The sequence below is a fragment of the Oncorhynchus mykiss genome, chromosome 1 (assembly GCF_057628025.1).
Source record: "Oncorhynchus mykiss isolate SJ-2025 chromosome 1, ASM5762802v1, whole genome shotgun sequence".
NCBI classification, from domain to species: domain Eukaryota; kingdom Metazoa; phylum Chordata; class Actinopteri; order Salmoniformes; family Salmonidae; genus Oncorhynchus; species Oncorhynchus mykiss.
The window spans coordinates 39,908,686-39,924,643 of record NC_143022.1 but is presented as its reverse complement, the minus strand read 5'-3'; the positions used below and the strand labels follow the sequence as shown (position 1 = coordinate 39,924,643).

At 40.8% G+C, this 15,958-nt stretch overlaps 2 long non-coding RNA genes across 2 annotated transcripts in view; both read left to right on the top strand.

Annotated features, from left to right (window-relative positions):
• The window catches only part of LOC149985498 (uncharacterized), a 208,440-nt gene that overhangs the window by 178,610 nt on the left and 13,872 nt on the right, over window positions 1-15,958 (top strand). The gene's annotated exons all lie outside the window — the stretch shown is intronic.
• LOC149985499 (uncharacterized) lies at window positions 2,236-4,911 on the top strand. The gene is made up of 2 exons (XR_016482457.1): window positions 2,236-2,687; window positions 3,435-4,911. It is a non-coding gene; the product is annotated as an uncharacterized LOC149985499 (long non-coding RNA).

The following is a 15,958-nucleotide window of genomic DNA, read 5'->3' as shown; positions in this document are numbered from 1 at the left end:
CAAGCTTCCCACAATAAGGTGGGTGAATTTCGGCCTATTCCTCCTGACAGAGCTGGTGTAACTGAGTCAGGTTTCTAGGCTTCCTTGTTAGCACACGCTTTTTCAGTTCTGCCCACAAATGTTCTATAGGATTGATTTGCACTTTTTGCACTAAAGTACGTTCATCTCTAGGAGACAGAATGCGTCTCCTTTCTGAGCGGTATGACGGCTGCGTGGTCCCATGGTGTTTATACTGGCGTACTATTGTTTGTTCAGATGAACGTGGTACCTTCAGGCGTTTGGAAATTGCTCCGAAGGATGAACCAGACTTGTGGAGGTCTACGCATTTTTTTCAGAGGTCTTGGCTGATTTCTTTTGATTTTCCCATAATGTCAAGCAAAGTGGCATTGAGTTTGAAGGTAGGGCTTGAAGTACATCCACAGGTACACCTCCAATTGACTCAAATGATGTCAATTAGCCTATCAGAAGCTTCTAAAGCCATTACATAATTTTATGGAATTTTCCAAGGTGTTTAACTTTTTATGGCTGCAGGGGCAGTATTGAGTAGTTTGGATGAAAAGGTGCCCATTGTAAGGTGCCAGCTCCTCAGTCTCCATTGCTAATATCTGCATATTATTATTATTAGTATTGGATTGAAAACACTGAAGTTTTTATTAAGTTTCTATTATGTCTGTGAGTATAACATAACTTATATTGCAGGCAAAAACCTGAGAAATTCCACTTCCTGTTTGGACTTTTTCTGGGGGTCATATTGTATGTCATATTTTCAACCTAGCTCTCATTGAAATTATGGCGAGATATGGATGAGTTTTCACTTTCTATGCCTTCCACTAGATGTCAACAGTCAATAGAACTTTGTCTGATGACTCTAATGTGAAGGCGTGTCGAATGAGACAGGAAATAGTTACCACTGCCACGAGTTGACCATGCTTTCACAATCCGCGTTCATAAGGGTAGGACCTGCGTTCCACCGGTCATTTGAAGTCATCCTAATTCTCCAGTTGGAACGTTATTCAAGATGTATGTAAACAACATTCTAAAGATTGATTCAGTACATCGTTTGACATGTTTCTACTGACTGTTACGGAACTTTTGGACATTTCGTCACATTATAGTGAACGCGCTTTGTGACTTTGGAATTGTTTACCAATCGCGCTAACCAAAGTAGCTAATTGGACAAAAATAAGGGACATTTTCGAACAAATCAAGCATTTATTGTGGACCTGTGATTCCTAGGACTGCATTCTGATGAAGTTCATCAAAGGTAAGGAAACATTTATCATGTATTTTCTGGTTTCTGTTGACTACAACATGGAGACTAATTTTTCTTTTGTTCTGAGCGCTGTCTCAGATTATTGCCTGAGTTGCTTTTTCCGTAAAGTTTTTTTTTTAAATCTGACACAGCGGTTGCATTAAGGTGAGGTATATCTATAGTTCCATGTGTATAACTTGTATTATCATCTACATTTATGATTATTTCTGTTGAATGATGTGGCTATGCAAAATCACTGGATGTTTTTGGATCTAGTGAATGGAATGATCCAATGTACACTCAGATTTTCTGATATAAATATGAACTTTATCCAACAAAACATGCATGTATTGTGTAACATGAAGTCCTATGAGTGTTATCTGATGAAGATTATTAAAGGTTAGTGATTAATTTTATCTCTGTGCTTTTTCTCGCTCTCTCTTTGGCTGGTAAAATTAGCTGTATATTTTAGTGAGTTGTTGGTGATCTAACATAATCGTTTGTGGTGCTTTCCCCGTAAATCCTATTTGAAATCGGACACTGTGGTGGGATTAACAACAAGACTACCTTGAAAACGAAATAAAGTACATGTATGTTTGAGGAATTTTAATTATGAGATTTCTGTTCTTTCGAATATGGCGCCCTGTACTATCACTGGTTGTTGTTATATCGCTCCCGGTAACGGGATCTCATATTATAGGTGAAATAATCTGTCTGTAAACAATTGTTGGAAAAATTACTTGTGTCATGCACAAAGTAGATGTCCTAAGCGAATTTTCAAAACTATAGTTTGATAACAAGAAATGTGTGGAGTGTTTGAAAAAGGAGTTTTAATGACTTCAACCTAAGTGTATGTAAATGTACGACTTCAACTGTACATAAACAACAACATTGAATGGCTCTGTCACGCCCTGGCCTTAGTATTTTGTGTTTTCTTTATTATTGTGGTTAGGCCAGGGTGTGACAGGGTTATGTGTTTGTCTTGTCTAGGGGTTTTGTAGATTGATGAGGTTGTGTTTAGTTTAGTATTCTAGGTAAGAATATGGTTGCCTAGAGTTGTTCTTAATCAGAGGCGGGTGTTTATCGTTGTCTCTGATTTTTAGGCAGCCATATTCTGAGTATTTCGTGGGTGATTGTTCCTGTCTCTGTGTTTTGCACCAGTTAGGACTCTTTTCGTTTTTCCACGGTTTCTTATTTTGTATTTTGCATATTGTTCACATTTTCATCTTTATTAAAGATGTTTAGAAATAAGCACGCTGCATTTTGGTCCTCCTCTCCTTCACCAGACGAAAACCGTGACAGAATAACCCACCACAACAGGACCAAGCGGCGTGGTGACAGGCAGCGGCAGCAGGAGCAGCGAAATCAAGATTTCTGGACTTGGGAGGAAATCTTGGACGGAAAAGGACCCTGGGCACAGCCAGGAGAATATCAGGTAAGGTTGGGCAGGCTCGGTGCTCCAGTGCGCCTGCACGTCCCGGTCTATCCAGTACCACCTCCACGCACCAGTCCTCCGGTGGCAGCTCCCCGCACCAGGCTCCTGTGCGTGTCCTCAGCCCAGAACCACCAGTGCCAGCACCAGGCCTACAGTGCGCCTCGCCTGTCCAGCGCTGCCAGAGCCTTCCTCCTCTCCAGCGTCGCCTGGAGTGTTGAAGGAATTTAATTCCTCAGTTTTAATTCCCAATTAAAATTAAACATTCTGTCAATTCATAAGAATTTGTAAGACCCTTTATTTTATAGGAATGGACAGAGCCCCGTCTTAAAAGTCAAGTAACAGCCTTTATTCAAGAGAGTACTGAGTTCATACACATTTTACCACAGGTTATAAACTGAAAATGACGTCAGCGTTTTCTAAATGTTCCGTCTCTTCTTGACACTGGTAGAAAGGCCCTATAGCTCTCAAGCCTTCCCTCCTCGCCTAGAGCCAAGGTCAGTCAGTGTAGATAAGCATTCTAGACAGTCTGGAGATAGCTAATTCATTTGTACCAAGGAACAGACCGTCATTGTTCTAAACTCTTGACTACATTCACTACATTATATTCAATACTGGGATCAAGAGAAAATTCATACATGTACAGTAGCATAATAGTATTCTGATTAGTACATCCTGATTGAAATGTATACATAATTAGTCATTATAGAAAAAAATTCCCTTAACACTGAGTCTCCCGTCTGTCATGAGCCGCCAGTCAGCATGGAGCAGCCAGAGCCGCCAGTCAGCATGCAGCAGCCAGGATCTGCCAGTCAGCCAGGATCTGCCGATCTGCCAGTCAGCCAGGATCTACCAGTCAGCCAGGATCTGCCAGAGCCGCCAGTCAGCCAGGATCTGCCAGAGCCGCCAGTCAGCCAGGATCTGCCAGAGCCGCCAGTCAGCCAGGATCTGCCAGAGCCGTCAACCTGCCTGAGCTTCCTCTCAGTCCCGAGCTATCTCTCAGTCCGGAGATGCCCCTCAGTCCGGAGATGCCCCTCAGTCCAGTGGGGCCCTCAGTTAGGGTTCTTAGGCCAAGGTCGGTGGCGAGGGTCGCCACTCCAAGGACGCTAAGTAAGTGGACTAAGACTATGTTGGAGTGGGGTCCATATCCCGCGCCAGTGCCGCCACCGTGGATAGACGCCCACCCAGACCCTCCCCTATGGGTAGTCCGCACCGTTGGTGTTTATCGTTGTCTCTGATTGGGAACCATATTTAGGCAGCCATATTCTGAATATTTCATGGGTGATTGTTCCTGTCTCTGTGTTTTGCACCAGTTAGGACTGTTTTCGGGTTTCCACATTTTCTCATTTTGGATATTGTTCACGTTTTCATCTTTATCAAAGATGTTTAGAATTAACCACGCTGCATTTTGGTCCTCCTCTCCTTCACCAGAAGAAAACCGTAACAGGCTCCGAGTGGCAGTGAGAGGTTACGTGACTGATTGCCGGCACGTGCCACTTATCAATAAATCACTATCAGGAAATGTTTTGTGTGGTAATTATTTATATATTTACTGTTTTATTCACGTTTTCAAGTTCCGGTGACAAATCATGCATACCGATTCTTGCATAGATTGCAATGGGCACATAGTATGTGTGTAAAATACATTTTTCAAGAATGTACTGATTAAGATGAGCTAAGTTATTTGCAGCTGTGTGTGGAGCCATGTTTGTTGACATACAATGCATTCTGGGTTTCACGTAATAGTCTGTATGACCAAAGATGTTATAACAAAATGAGGTGAGTATGCGTTCACAAATTGAGAACTTTCGTTAGTGAATGGTGGGATGTGAACGATGGTAGACAACACACCCCCTTGAACATGCATACAATAAACAGACCAAACTCATCTTCTTATCTTTGGTTTCTGTGAGAAAAAAGCATGGTGGCACTCAGAAGCTACCCAGTGTCAGATTACTTTCGATTTCTATAAAGTGTTTTACTCAATTATTTCAACTCAATGGTGAGCTCACCCGTGATGTGATTCATTATAAATAGTATTAGCTAATTCATATAGTAGTTTGTCAGCCGAGAGTTATAAAAATATGACCGCTTGTGTTACATCAATCTTTCCTCAGTTAGCGCTAGGACAAATGTAGGCTATATTGTTCTGATTTGGATGATTGTGTTATTCTGTGAATATCTGAACATTGCATTCAAAAATAAACTGCTCACATTCTGGACATAACTTTGTAAGGACTGTGTTTGTGCAAAATGTTTCTGAAAAAACTGTGGCCAGCTCAAACGCTGATTGTTGCGTAATTTGAAACGCCAATAAGCCTTCTAAATTAGCATTCTAATCACACGCTACAATGACCACTGTAGAATGATCACACCCGTGTGTTGGTACTTGTGAAATGGTTAATGCTGTGGCAGGTCATTGGTGAAAATAGAAAAGAGTAGAGGGCCTAGGGAGCTGCCCTTCGGTACACCACACTTTACATATTTTTAACACTAGAGAAGCTTCCATTAAATAAAACCCTTTGAGTTCTATTAGATATATAGCTCTGAATCCACAACATGGCAGAGGTTGAAAAGCCATAACACATGTGTTTTTTTCAACAACAGGTTATGGTCAATAATATCAAAGGCTGCACTGAAATCAAACAGTACAGATCCCACAAGGTTCTTATTATCAATTTATTTCAACCAATCATCAGTCATTTGTGTCGGTGCAGTATATGTTGAGTGCCCTTCTCTATAAGCATGCTGAAAATCTGTTGATCATTTGTTTACAGAGAAATAGAATTGTATTTGGTCAAACGCCATTTTTTAAAACAATATGCTTAGAGCTGGCAGCAAGCTTATAGGTCTGCTGTTAGAACAAGTAAAGGCTGCCTTGCCACTCTTGGTTAGCGGAATTACTTTGGCTTCCCTCCAGGACTGAGGACAAAAACGTTCCCCTAGGCTCAGATTAAAAATATAACAGATAGGAGTGGCTATAGAGTAAGCTACCATCCTCAGTAGCTTTCCATCTAAGTTGTCAATGCCAGGAAGTTTGTCATTATTGACTGATAACAATAATTTTTCCACCTCTCCCACACTTTAAACAATTCTAACTTTCATGATTTGTTTTTTTATGCATGGATACAATTGCTCGCTGTCTTCTTTTTGTTGAGTTTAGTCACATAATTTCTCAATTTACAGTAAGTAAGCCAGTCAAATGTGTAGCCAGACTTTTTACCCACTCCTTTTGCCCCATCTCTTTCAACCACACAGTTTATCAATTCCTCATCAATCAATGGAGCCTTAACTGTTCTAACAGTCAGTTTCATAACATGTTGCATTTTTATCATTAATTGAAAGAAGCAATTTCATAAATTCATCAAGTTCAGAATCTGGATGCTTCTCGTTAATTCACATCAGACCAACAAATATTTTTTTTCATCATCCACGTAAGAGTCACAGAAAAATCTTTTGTATGATCTCTTGCATACTTTTTTAGGCCCAGCTGTTTGGCTTTTCTGGATATAGCCACTATATTGTGATCACTGCAGCCAATGGGTATGGATACAGCTTTAGAACACAGTTCTACAGTACCAGTAAAAATGTGATGGATACATGTGGATGATCTTGTGCCTGTAGTGTTGATGGTAGGGTGATTAATAACTTTTAAAGTTGTCATACTGCAGCATACCTTGCGGGCTGCTGCAGCATTCTGTGGCATGTCACTTAATTGCAAGTTAGTGCTAATTTGAGAACCAGAGGGCCTCTTTGAGAAGCATATGATAGTCTTCCATATTGGCATTATCAGAGAATTTAAATATTTTTTTGTAATGACATAGCATATGGGATTTATTTGATTCATATTATTGCGTTTCTTTTCTGAGACAAACTAAACCCTCAGGGTTTCCGTTAGGATGGAATGGAAAATTTGGAGCTGTACAATGTGACGGTCAGGAGTAAGATACAGTATAAGAGGATTGGAGGATTCTACATTTTTTGCCTTCATTAGACAACGTTGTTCCAATATTTCTGTTGATCAGTGATATTCATTCCCATAGTAATTCGTTATGGATCCATAACTAAATCAATATCTGTATTTTGAAAGAGTATTTTTATCATTATTTTATTAACGAAAGCGTAAAGATGCTGATGAAGAACTACAGTACTGTACAGTATATGATTTTACATTTGGATAAAAAAGCATTTAAAGCTTTTTGATGATATAAGCCACTTGCATTCTGACAAGTTAACATAGCCGACATTACATACTGTAGTAAACATGGGAAAGTGCCTATTTCCTCACATAAGGGAGAGCAGACCATGTCTGTACATAGAGAATGCAGGCACGCGGGAGACCGGGGTTCAATTCCTCAACGTGGAGGAAGGAGTAGGCTGTCCTTGTAAATAAAATAAAAATCTTAACTGATTCCATATGTGTTATTTCATAGTTATGTTTTCACTAATGTTCTACAATGTAGAAAATAGTTAGAATAAAGAAAAATTCTGGAATGAGTAGGTGTGTCCAAACTTTTGACGGGTACTTGCTTAATTAATTTGATTAACATTATGGTGTTTCTATTCCAAGAAAAATGAAAAACCCTGTGGGTTTCCTTAGGATGGAACAGAAAATATGGCGCTGTACAAAGTGACAGTCAGCAGTACAGTACTGGGCTATTCAGCTAAAGAATCCCTGTGTCGTGTGGGCAGGGCACACAGGAGACAAACTTTCAATTCCCCGAACAGGGAAGAAGGAGTTGTCCTTGTAAATAAGAATTTGTTCTTAACTTCTTATGGTATAGGGGACGCTTGCGTCCCACTTGGGAAAAAAAACTGGGAAAATGCAACGCGGCAAATTCAAATAATGATATAAAATCAAGCATTCATTAAATCACACATGTAAGATACTCAATCGTTGTGAATCCAGCCATCATGTCAGATTTTAAAAAGCTTTTCGGTGAAAGCATAAGAAGCTAGTATCTGATGATAGCACAATGTCAACAAAGAGGGTAGCACATTTCAACCCTGCAGGCGCTACACAAAACGCTGAAATAAAAAATAAAACATGCATTATCTGGTTTTGGGTGCTGGACTGCAGTGCCATCTGTGCCACCAGAGACTCTGGGTTCGCGCCCAGGCTCTGACGTAACCGGCCCTGACCGGGAGGTCTGTGGGGCGACGCACAATTGGCCTAGCGTTGCCCGGGTTAGGGAGGGGTTGGCTGGTAGGGATAACCTTGTCTCATCGCGCACCAGCGACTCCTGTGGCGGGCCGGGCGCAGTGCACGCTAACCAAGGTTGCCAGGTGCACGGTGTTTCCTCCGACACATTGGTGCGGCTGGCTTCCGGGTTGGATGCGCGCTGTGTTAGGAAGCAGTGCGGCTTGGTTGGGTTGTGTATCGAGGACGCATGACTTTCAACCTTCGTCTCTCCCGAGCCCATACGGGAGTTGTAGTGATGAGACAAGATAGTAGCTACTAAACAATTGGATACCACGAAATTGGGGAGAAAACGGGGTTTAAAAAAAAATTAAAATTAAAAAGAAAACATGCATTACCTTTGACGAGCTTCTTTTGTTGGCAGTCCAATATGTCCCATAAACATCACAATTGGTCCTTTTGTTCGATTAATTCCGTCTATATATATCCAAATGTCCAGTTATTTGATGCGTTTGATCCAGAAAAAAACAGCTGCCAAAAACCGCAACGTTACCTACAAAACTTTGGCAAAATATTTCAAACTACTTTTGTAATACAACTTTAGGTATTTTTAAACGTTAATAATCGATCAAATTGTAGACGGGGCTATCTGTGTTCAATACAGCAAGTAAACAAACCATGTTCCTTTTTACGTATTGCGCAACTCTCAATAGTGTAACGTTGTTCCAGGTTGTGCTTCTTTTTCGTTGCACAAATGAATAACCTCAACCAAATTCCAAAGACTGGTGACATCCAGTGGAAGTGATAGGATCTGAATACAGGTTCCTACGAAATATCCCTTGGCAAAGACAGGTCAGGGAACAGTCAGAGGCAAAACAAATAATTCTGAACAGTTAGTCCTCGGGGTTTTGCCTGCTACATAAGTTATGTTATACTAACAGACATGATTCAAACAGTTTTAGAAACTTCAGAGTGTTTTCTATCCACATCTAGTAATAATTTGCATATCTTATATTCCTGGCATGAGTAGCAGGAAGTTGAAATTGGGCACGCTATTTATCCAAAAGTGAAAATGCTGCCCCCTATACCTTAACCTCTTGAAACTAGGGGGCACTATGATATTGCAGGCGAAAGCCTGAACAAAAAATGTATTATAAAAAATGTTTGATATTTTTCTGTGGACATCATGGATAGCAAGAAGAGGATTGGCCACCCCTCATAGCCTGCTTCATCTCTAGGTTTCTTCCTAGGTTTTGGCCCTTCTAGGGAGTTTTTCCTAGCCAACGTGCTTTCAACACCTGCATTGCTTGCTGTTTGGGGTTTTAGGCTGGGTTTCTGTACAGCACTTAGCGATATCAGCTGATGTACGAAGGGCTATTTAAGTACATTTGATTTGATTTGATTATTTAGTTAGTAAATAAATAGTTGTGTATTGCTGTTTCATCACTTAGGGTTCGTTCAGATTTACAAAGTCAATGATGTTCAGAATGAGACTGAGGTAATAATTCATAATTGACTGTTATTGATATAAGAGATATTTAGATAGTCTTTAGAGTTTAAGTCGTGAGATATTAACTTGGTAAACAACTTTTTCCATGGTGCCCCAAATTCCTATTGAGTTAATTGTTTCTTGATTGATTTAATCAAGTAATAATTAAACACTATAGGTAATTATTCGAACAATAGCAGACATCACATTAATGATAATCACGTCACAACACACAGGATAAACATACACACTTAATACATTAGAAAAAGATCCCTAGCGGACTGACACAACATATGGTGGCTTGTTACAAAAGAGATGGAGAGGGAGAGAGAGAGAGAGAGGGGGAGAGAGAGAGAAACACATTGTTGATACATTCTAGAAACTACTCTCACTGTAATCTTATACTTTGCACACAAACCGCCACCCGTTTGGAGTAAGAAATCATGAATATACTGTATTTATGTGTAAATGCCTTCGTTCGCTGTGTATCTCTGTCGGAACCAGGCCTTCTTAGGAAAGGTCTTTCTGCCTTTCCGTGGCACTCCTGCAAGGCTCTGATTATCCAAATGGCTCCTCCCCGTCTTCTACAGTTTTTCACTCTGGAAGATGCTCCTTTGAAGAGAGTCTAGACAGCCTTGTCGATGGTTCCCATTGGTGATGAGAGTAGTAGAATACGTTGTTTTGAAGAGTAGTAGAATGGTCCCACTTAAATTCGCTTTTCTAGAAACTTTACTTAGGACAGCTAATCAGCCGTACCAGTGATTGTCCGGGAGGTGAGTTTCTCGCCTGGACCTCGTGTTGATATTCAGAGTTTGAACCACTTCGGACATGAGCTACAGCTACATGCCTATCTGGTCTGATATGTTAATTCTTAACACACCGTTTTATACAGTTAATTCAAAAGGGTGGTTCATGAGGTTGACATGCTCTCTGACCTCACTCAAGGGGCGGTAACTACTCACTTCCACAAGGTTATACAAACAATTTCCTCTTATAGTTTCTAAGATCACATCCATCTCTTAACAAAAACACTTTCATAATTGTTCATATTTCATACACAACGTAAAGGATGGAGATTTCGTACATGTAGTGTATATACTTTTCAAATGACAGTTTTTACTTTTATAAAAATTTGTATGACATCACAAAATAACAATCCATATGACATTATTATTCTTTAGATCACCTCTTAGTTCTCCACATTCTATGTTAGAAATATTTTTGTAACGGTTGTCTTCGGTGGAAGGAGAGGAGGACCAAAGCGCGGCGTGGTATGTGGTCATGATATATTTTAATGAAATATCACTGGACACAGAAAACAAAAGGAACAAGAGAAATAAATGAAAACCGACACAGTCCCGTGTGGAACAAACACTGACACGGGAAAAATAATCACCCACAAAACACAGGTGGGAAAAGGCTACCTAAGTATGATTCTCAATCAGAGACAACGAACGACACCTGCCTCTGATTGAGAACCATACCAGGCGAAACATAAAACCACAACATAGAAAAAGGAACATAGACTACCCACACCAACTCACGCCCTGACCAAACTAAAACAAAGACATAACAAAGGAACTAAGGTCAGAACGTGACAATTGTTCCAGTACTTGCTTTAGAACGTGCTAGAGTTTCGGCAGGAACACCTCTGTGAACAAAGATTGAGTCTGACGTCATCAGATAATTTCCATGTCAATGACCGTGTCAGTATGAATCGGTGCCGACATCAAGCCATATGCCAAAGGGACATGTAGTGGCTTTACTACAAGTCAATGTGACTTAAACCATTGTAGTGGTGATAGGTATGAAGGAGTCTATTTCATAGCTATGTTATCTTGTTATGGCTGCAATCCCAATACTGGGATCAATATGACAACTACCAGTGAAAATAGAGGGCGCCAAATTCAAACCACAGAAATCTCATAATTACAATTCCTAAAACATACATGTGTTTTACATCATTTTAAAGCTGTTCTCATTGTTAATCCCACCAAAGTGTCCAATTTCAAATAGGCTTTTCAGCGAAAGCACTACAAGCAATTATGTTAGGTCTCCACCAAACCACAACAAGCACAGCCAGTTTCCAGCAAAATATAGCATTCACAAAAAGCAGAACAAAAGATAAAATGAATCACTAACCTTGAATTATCTTCATCAGATGACACTCATAGGACTTCATGCTACACAACACATGCATGTTTTGTTTGATGAAGTTTATATTTATATAAAAAAATCTGAGTTTACATTGGCGCGTTAGATTCACTAGTTCCAAAAACATCAAGTGATTTTGCATAGCCACATCGTTTCAACAGAAATACTCATCATAAATATAGATGATAATACAAGTTATAGACCGCTGTGTCAGATTGCAAAAAAAGTTTACGGAAAATGCAACCCATGCAATAATCTGAGACGGCGCTCAGAAGAGTAGTCAACAGAGTCATCAGAGACCAGAAAATACATGATAAATGTTTCCTTACCTTTGATGAACTTCATCAGAATGCAGTCCTAGAAATCCCAGGTCCACAATAAATGCTTGATTTGTTCGAAAATGTCCGTTATTTATGTCCAATTAGCTACTTTGGTTAGCGCATTTGGTAAACAATTCCAAAGTCACAAAGCGCGTCCACTATAATGTGACGAAATGTCCAAAAGTTCCGTAACAGTCAGTAGAAACATGTCAAACGATGTACTGAATCAATCTTTAGAATGTTGTTGACATATATCTTGAATAACGTTCCAACCGGAGAATTAGAATGACTTCAGATGAGTGGTGGAACGCAAGTCCTTCCCCTGTGAACGCGCCTGGTGAAAGCATGGTCCTCTCATGGCAGTGGTGACGATTTTCTGTCTCATTCGACCCCCCTTCACAGTAGAGTCATCAGACAAAGTTCTATTGACTGTTGACATCTAGTGGAAGGCGTAGGACATGAAAATTCATCCATATCTCAATGTAATTTCAATGAGAGCTTGGTTAAAAATCTGCCACCCCCAGAAAAAAAAGGAAGTGGAATTTCTCAGGATTTTGCATGCTCTATGAGTTCTGTTATACTCACAGACATAATTCAAACAGTTTTAGAAACTTCAGAGTGTTTTCTATCCAATACTAATAATAATATGCACATATTAGCAACTATGACTGAGGAGCAGGCCGTTTGATATGGGCACCTTTCATCCAAGCTACTCAATACTGCCTCTGCAGCCATAAGAAGTTATCCACGTAGGAGCTAACCTCACGACGGAAGTACTCTATAAACACTGAACCAATTGTACGCGGTGTGATCATGGTTCATGACTTCTAATAACTTTCCTCATGAATGGAGGGTTGTATGTATTAGTGGCATGTGTGTTAGCCATCAGAAGAGTGTTTTGGAGATTCCCTTACGTTGCAATCTGAGTGACTACTACCTCCTCTGTCGCTGTTATTAAGGGCAATTTGACTTGTTAGGTCTCTAACCTTCTTACTGACTGTGGCTGGAGTGAAAGTTGCTGGTATTGGTACTGGTACCCAAGGGGACCAGCTACCCTACCAATTTATTCAATAATGTTATCCTACCAGAACACATGATTAGAGGATTTTACTAGTTGCATTGTAGTTGAGACTACGCATGGCAAGGAATGATTATTGTTACCAACTTCTTTGGGAGGTGGAAAATCCACTGGACTTATATTATGACCCGTGTGGACACCTCAGTGATATCTCAAGATGTATTCAAAAAGGTTATCCCCATCGAGGGGCTTGTCCGCTCCTCTCTCTTCTCGTGGGGAAGTTTACAACTTGTTTCCTGATTGGGCGGCCTCGTATAGTGTTGCACGTAGTCTCGACCCCCCCACTAGCCTTGATGAGGCTCATCATGGGTCTGGCCTAGTATTCCCCCCCTTGTGTCCCGGACCCTCCCAACCAGTGGTTGGTGTTGGTGTCCGAGGCACAAAGTAAAAGGTCGGAGTCACAGGGTCAATGGCGGAACTGACACCGATAGTTTCATTGTAACGGGTTCCAGACCCCTTCAAAGTGTAAAATGGAGTCCACTCTGCACGTTGATGCTTTTATTCCTGAGACGGTCGCGTTGCTTGCGGAGGTGTCTGAATGACAAGAGAAGTTTATCTAACAACAGTATCGCACGACTCCAAGGAGGAGGGAAGTTGCTCACTCACAGAGACTGCTGACACTATCAGGTTTGCTGATTGAATGTGGCGAGATATCGTAATATCTGCACCAAGAGATGTCGAAACATATTTTTCCCAAGATGTCCTGTCAACAGATACTCCTTGTGGATAACTGTGTTGCTACCAGTGTTAGGAGAAGACAGTGCGGTCAGTGGAGATGACACGGTTACTTGTGAACATATTTGGTTCTTTTTCCAATCCATTAGTGGGATCAAACGATCCATCAAGTCAGTTTTGAGGCTGGTAACAAGCGATACATCTTGGAAGTGTAGTTTCAGCATGAGTCGCATAGTGAGAGGCGAGGTAGTCTGAGTGAAACCTCAATGTTTAGTATCACATCATTCTGTTTTAAACGTGTAGCTGGGTTCACAGATGTTTTTGATCATTGAACAATGTTTGAGAGATAAGCGATATTGTCGAGCCCGAATCAATTGGTGCATCACGGGTGAAGCAGTCCTCCAGGACTGTTTCCAGGTATAGACTTTCAGAGTTGCGTTTTGTGGTCATATTCCCCACAAAGTGGAGTGATTGTTTGCAACGGTGTGATGTGTCATTTGTGTTCATGGTTAAAACAGATCGACTCATCAGAGTTTGAGAAAGTTATAGAAACAATTTCCTCTTGAAGTTTCTAAAAACACATCCCTCTCTTAACAAAAACAGTTTGTGTATGAAAATTGTTTCATATTTCATACACAAATTAAAAGATGATGAAGTTCGTACATGTAGTGTATATATTTTATATGTTAGAAATATTGTTCCAGTATTTGCTTTAGAACATGTTAGAATTTAGTCGGGAAAACGTCTGTGAACAAAGGCACATTCCTGTGTGAATTTGTAGAGGGAGAAAGCTGAACGTTCTAATCCATGATTTACAACAGGGTGTGAACTGTCAACCCCCAACCAGCTCCCCTTTGCTCCCCTCTGCAGGGGAGAGGGGGTCTGGCCGAAGTCATCCACAGCAAAGCTGATTCAACCCATCTGGATCTTCACCGGACAGTCATGACACTACCCTCTTTTCTCCTGATGTGCAACATCTATTATCTTGGCAGAAGTGCTTCCACTGTTTGTTTACATAATCTGAGCAACAAGGCCATACAACAAGATGTAGTAAAAGGGAGAAAACGAGAACATCCTTATATTCCTTCTTTCTACTGGAGTCAAACTGAACTCAGATCAGAAAGTGTGGGAAGGGGAAAGAAGACAGAGTATGCTGTTGTTTCCAGCACCTCTCATAAGGGGCATGCACAGGGGCTCCAGTGGTTCTCAGGCCTGTTTATTAGAGTAGGTTGTAGGTCCCCACAGGGCCACCTCTAGGCCCATGTCCCCTTCTGCTAATGCTGCTACTTCATAACACACAGGGGTCCTTGAGGAATCCCCTTGGGTAGGGAGAGAAGCCGAGGCTAGCTAAGCCCAGCCAGACCTAGGGGAGCAGAGGGTATGATATTTAAGCAGTGAAGGAAAATGGATATAGCTGTAATCTGGAATAATGTAGAGTGCACAGATGTGTTCCCCTGCACCTGTAAAATAGTAATATTGGCTACTAAGAACAATTATCATAGTTGACACATTTGCCACCTTAGATTCATTACACCAAATATGAGGGTATACTGTATGTATTAATAGGTTTTACAATTAACTATACGGTGTATTCAGAAAATCTTCAGACGTTTTCCATATTTTGTTACATTACAGCCTTATTATGAAATTGATTCAATTGTTTTTTTCCACCTCATCAATCTACAACAAATACCAAATAACTACAAAACAAAAATAGTTTATTTGAATTTTTTGTAAAAAGTATTAAAAATAAAATACGTTGCTGCACAGCTATTTTCAGGTCTCTCCAGAGTTGTTTGATCGGGATCAAGTCCGGGCTCTGGCTGGGCCACTCAAGGACATTCAGACACTTGTACCGAAGCCACTCCTGCATTGTCTTGGCTCTGTGCTTAGGGTCGTTGTCCTGTTGGAAGTTGAACCTTCACCCCAGTCTGAGGTCCTTAGTGCTCTGGAGAAAGTTTTCATCAAGGATCTCTTTGTACTTTGCACCGTTCATCCTTCCCTCGACCCTGACTTGTCTTCCAGTCCCTGCCACTGAAAAACATCCCCACTGCATGATGCTGCCACCACCATGCTTCATCAAAGTGATGGTGCCAGGTTTCCTTACAGACATGACTCTTGGCATTCAGGCCAACGAGTTCAATCTTGGTTTCATCAGATCAGAGAATATCCTTTCTTATGGTCTGAGAGTCCTTTAGGTGCCTTTTGGCAAACTCCAAGTGGGCTATCATGTGCCTTTTACAGAGGAGTGGCTTCTTTAACAGAACATATGTAGCAGGCGAAACCCAGAGGAAAAACCATTCACATAGTTTTTTTTGAGGTCAATCTCTTTTCAATTAATTTTCATTGGGAATCCAGATTTCTAAGGGACCTTCGTGCAGTCCCTCCCGCTTCCACTAGATGCCACCAGTCTTTAGA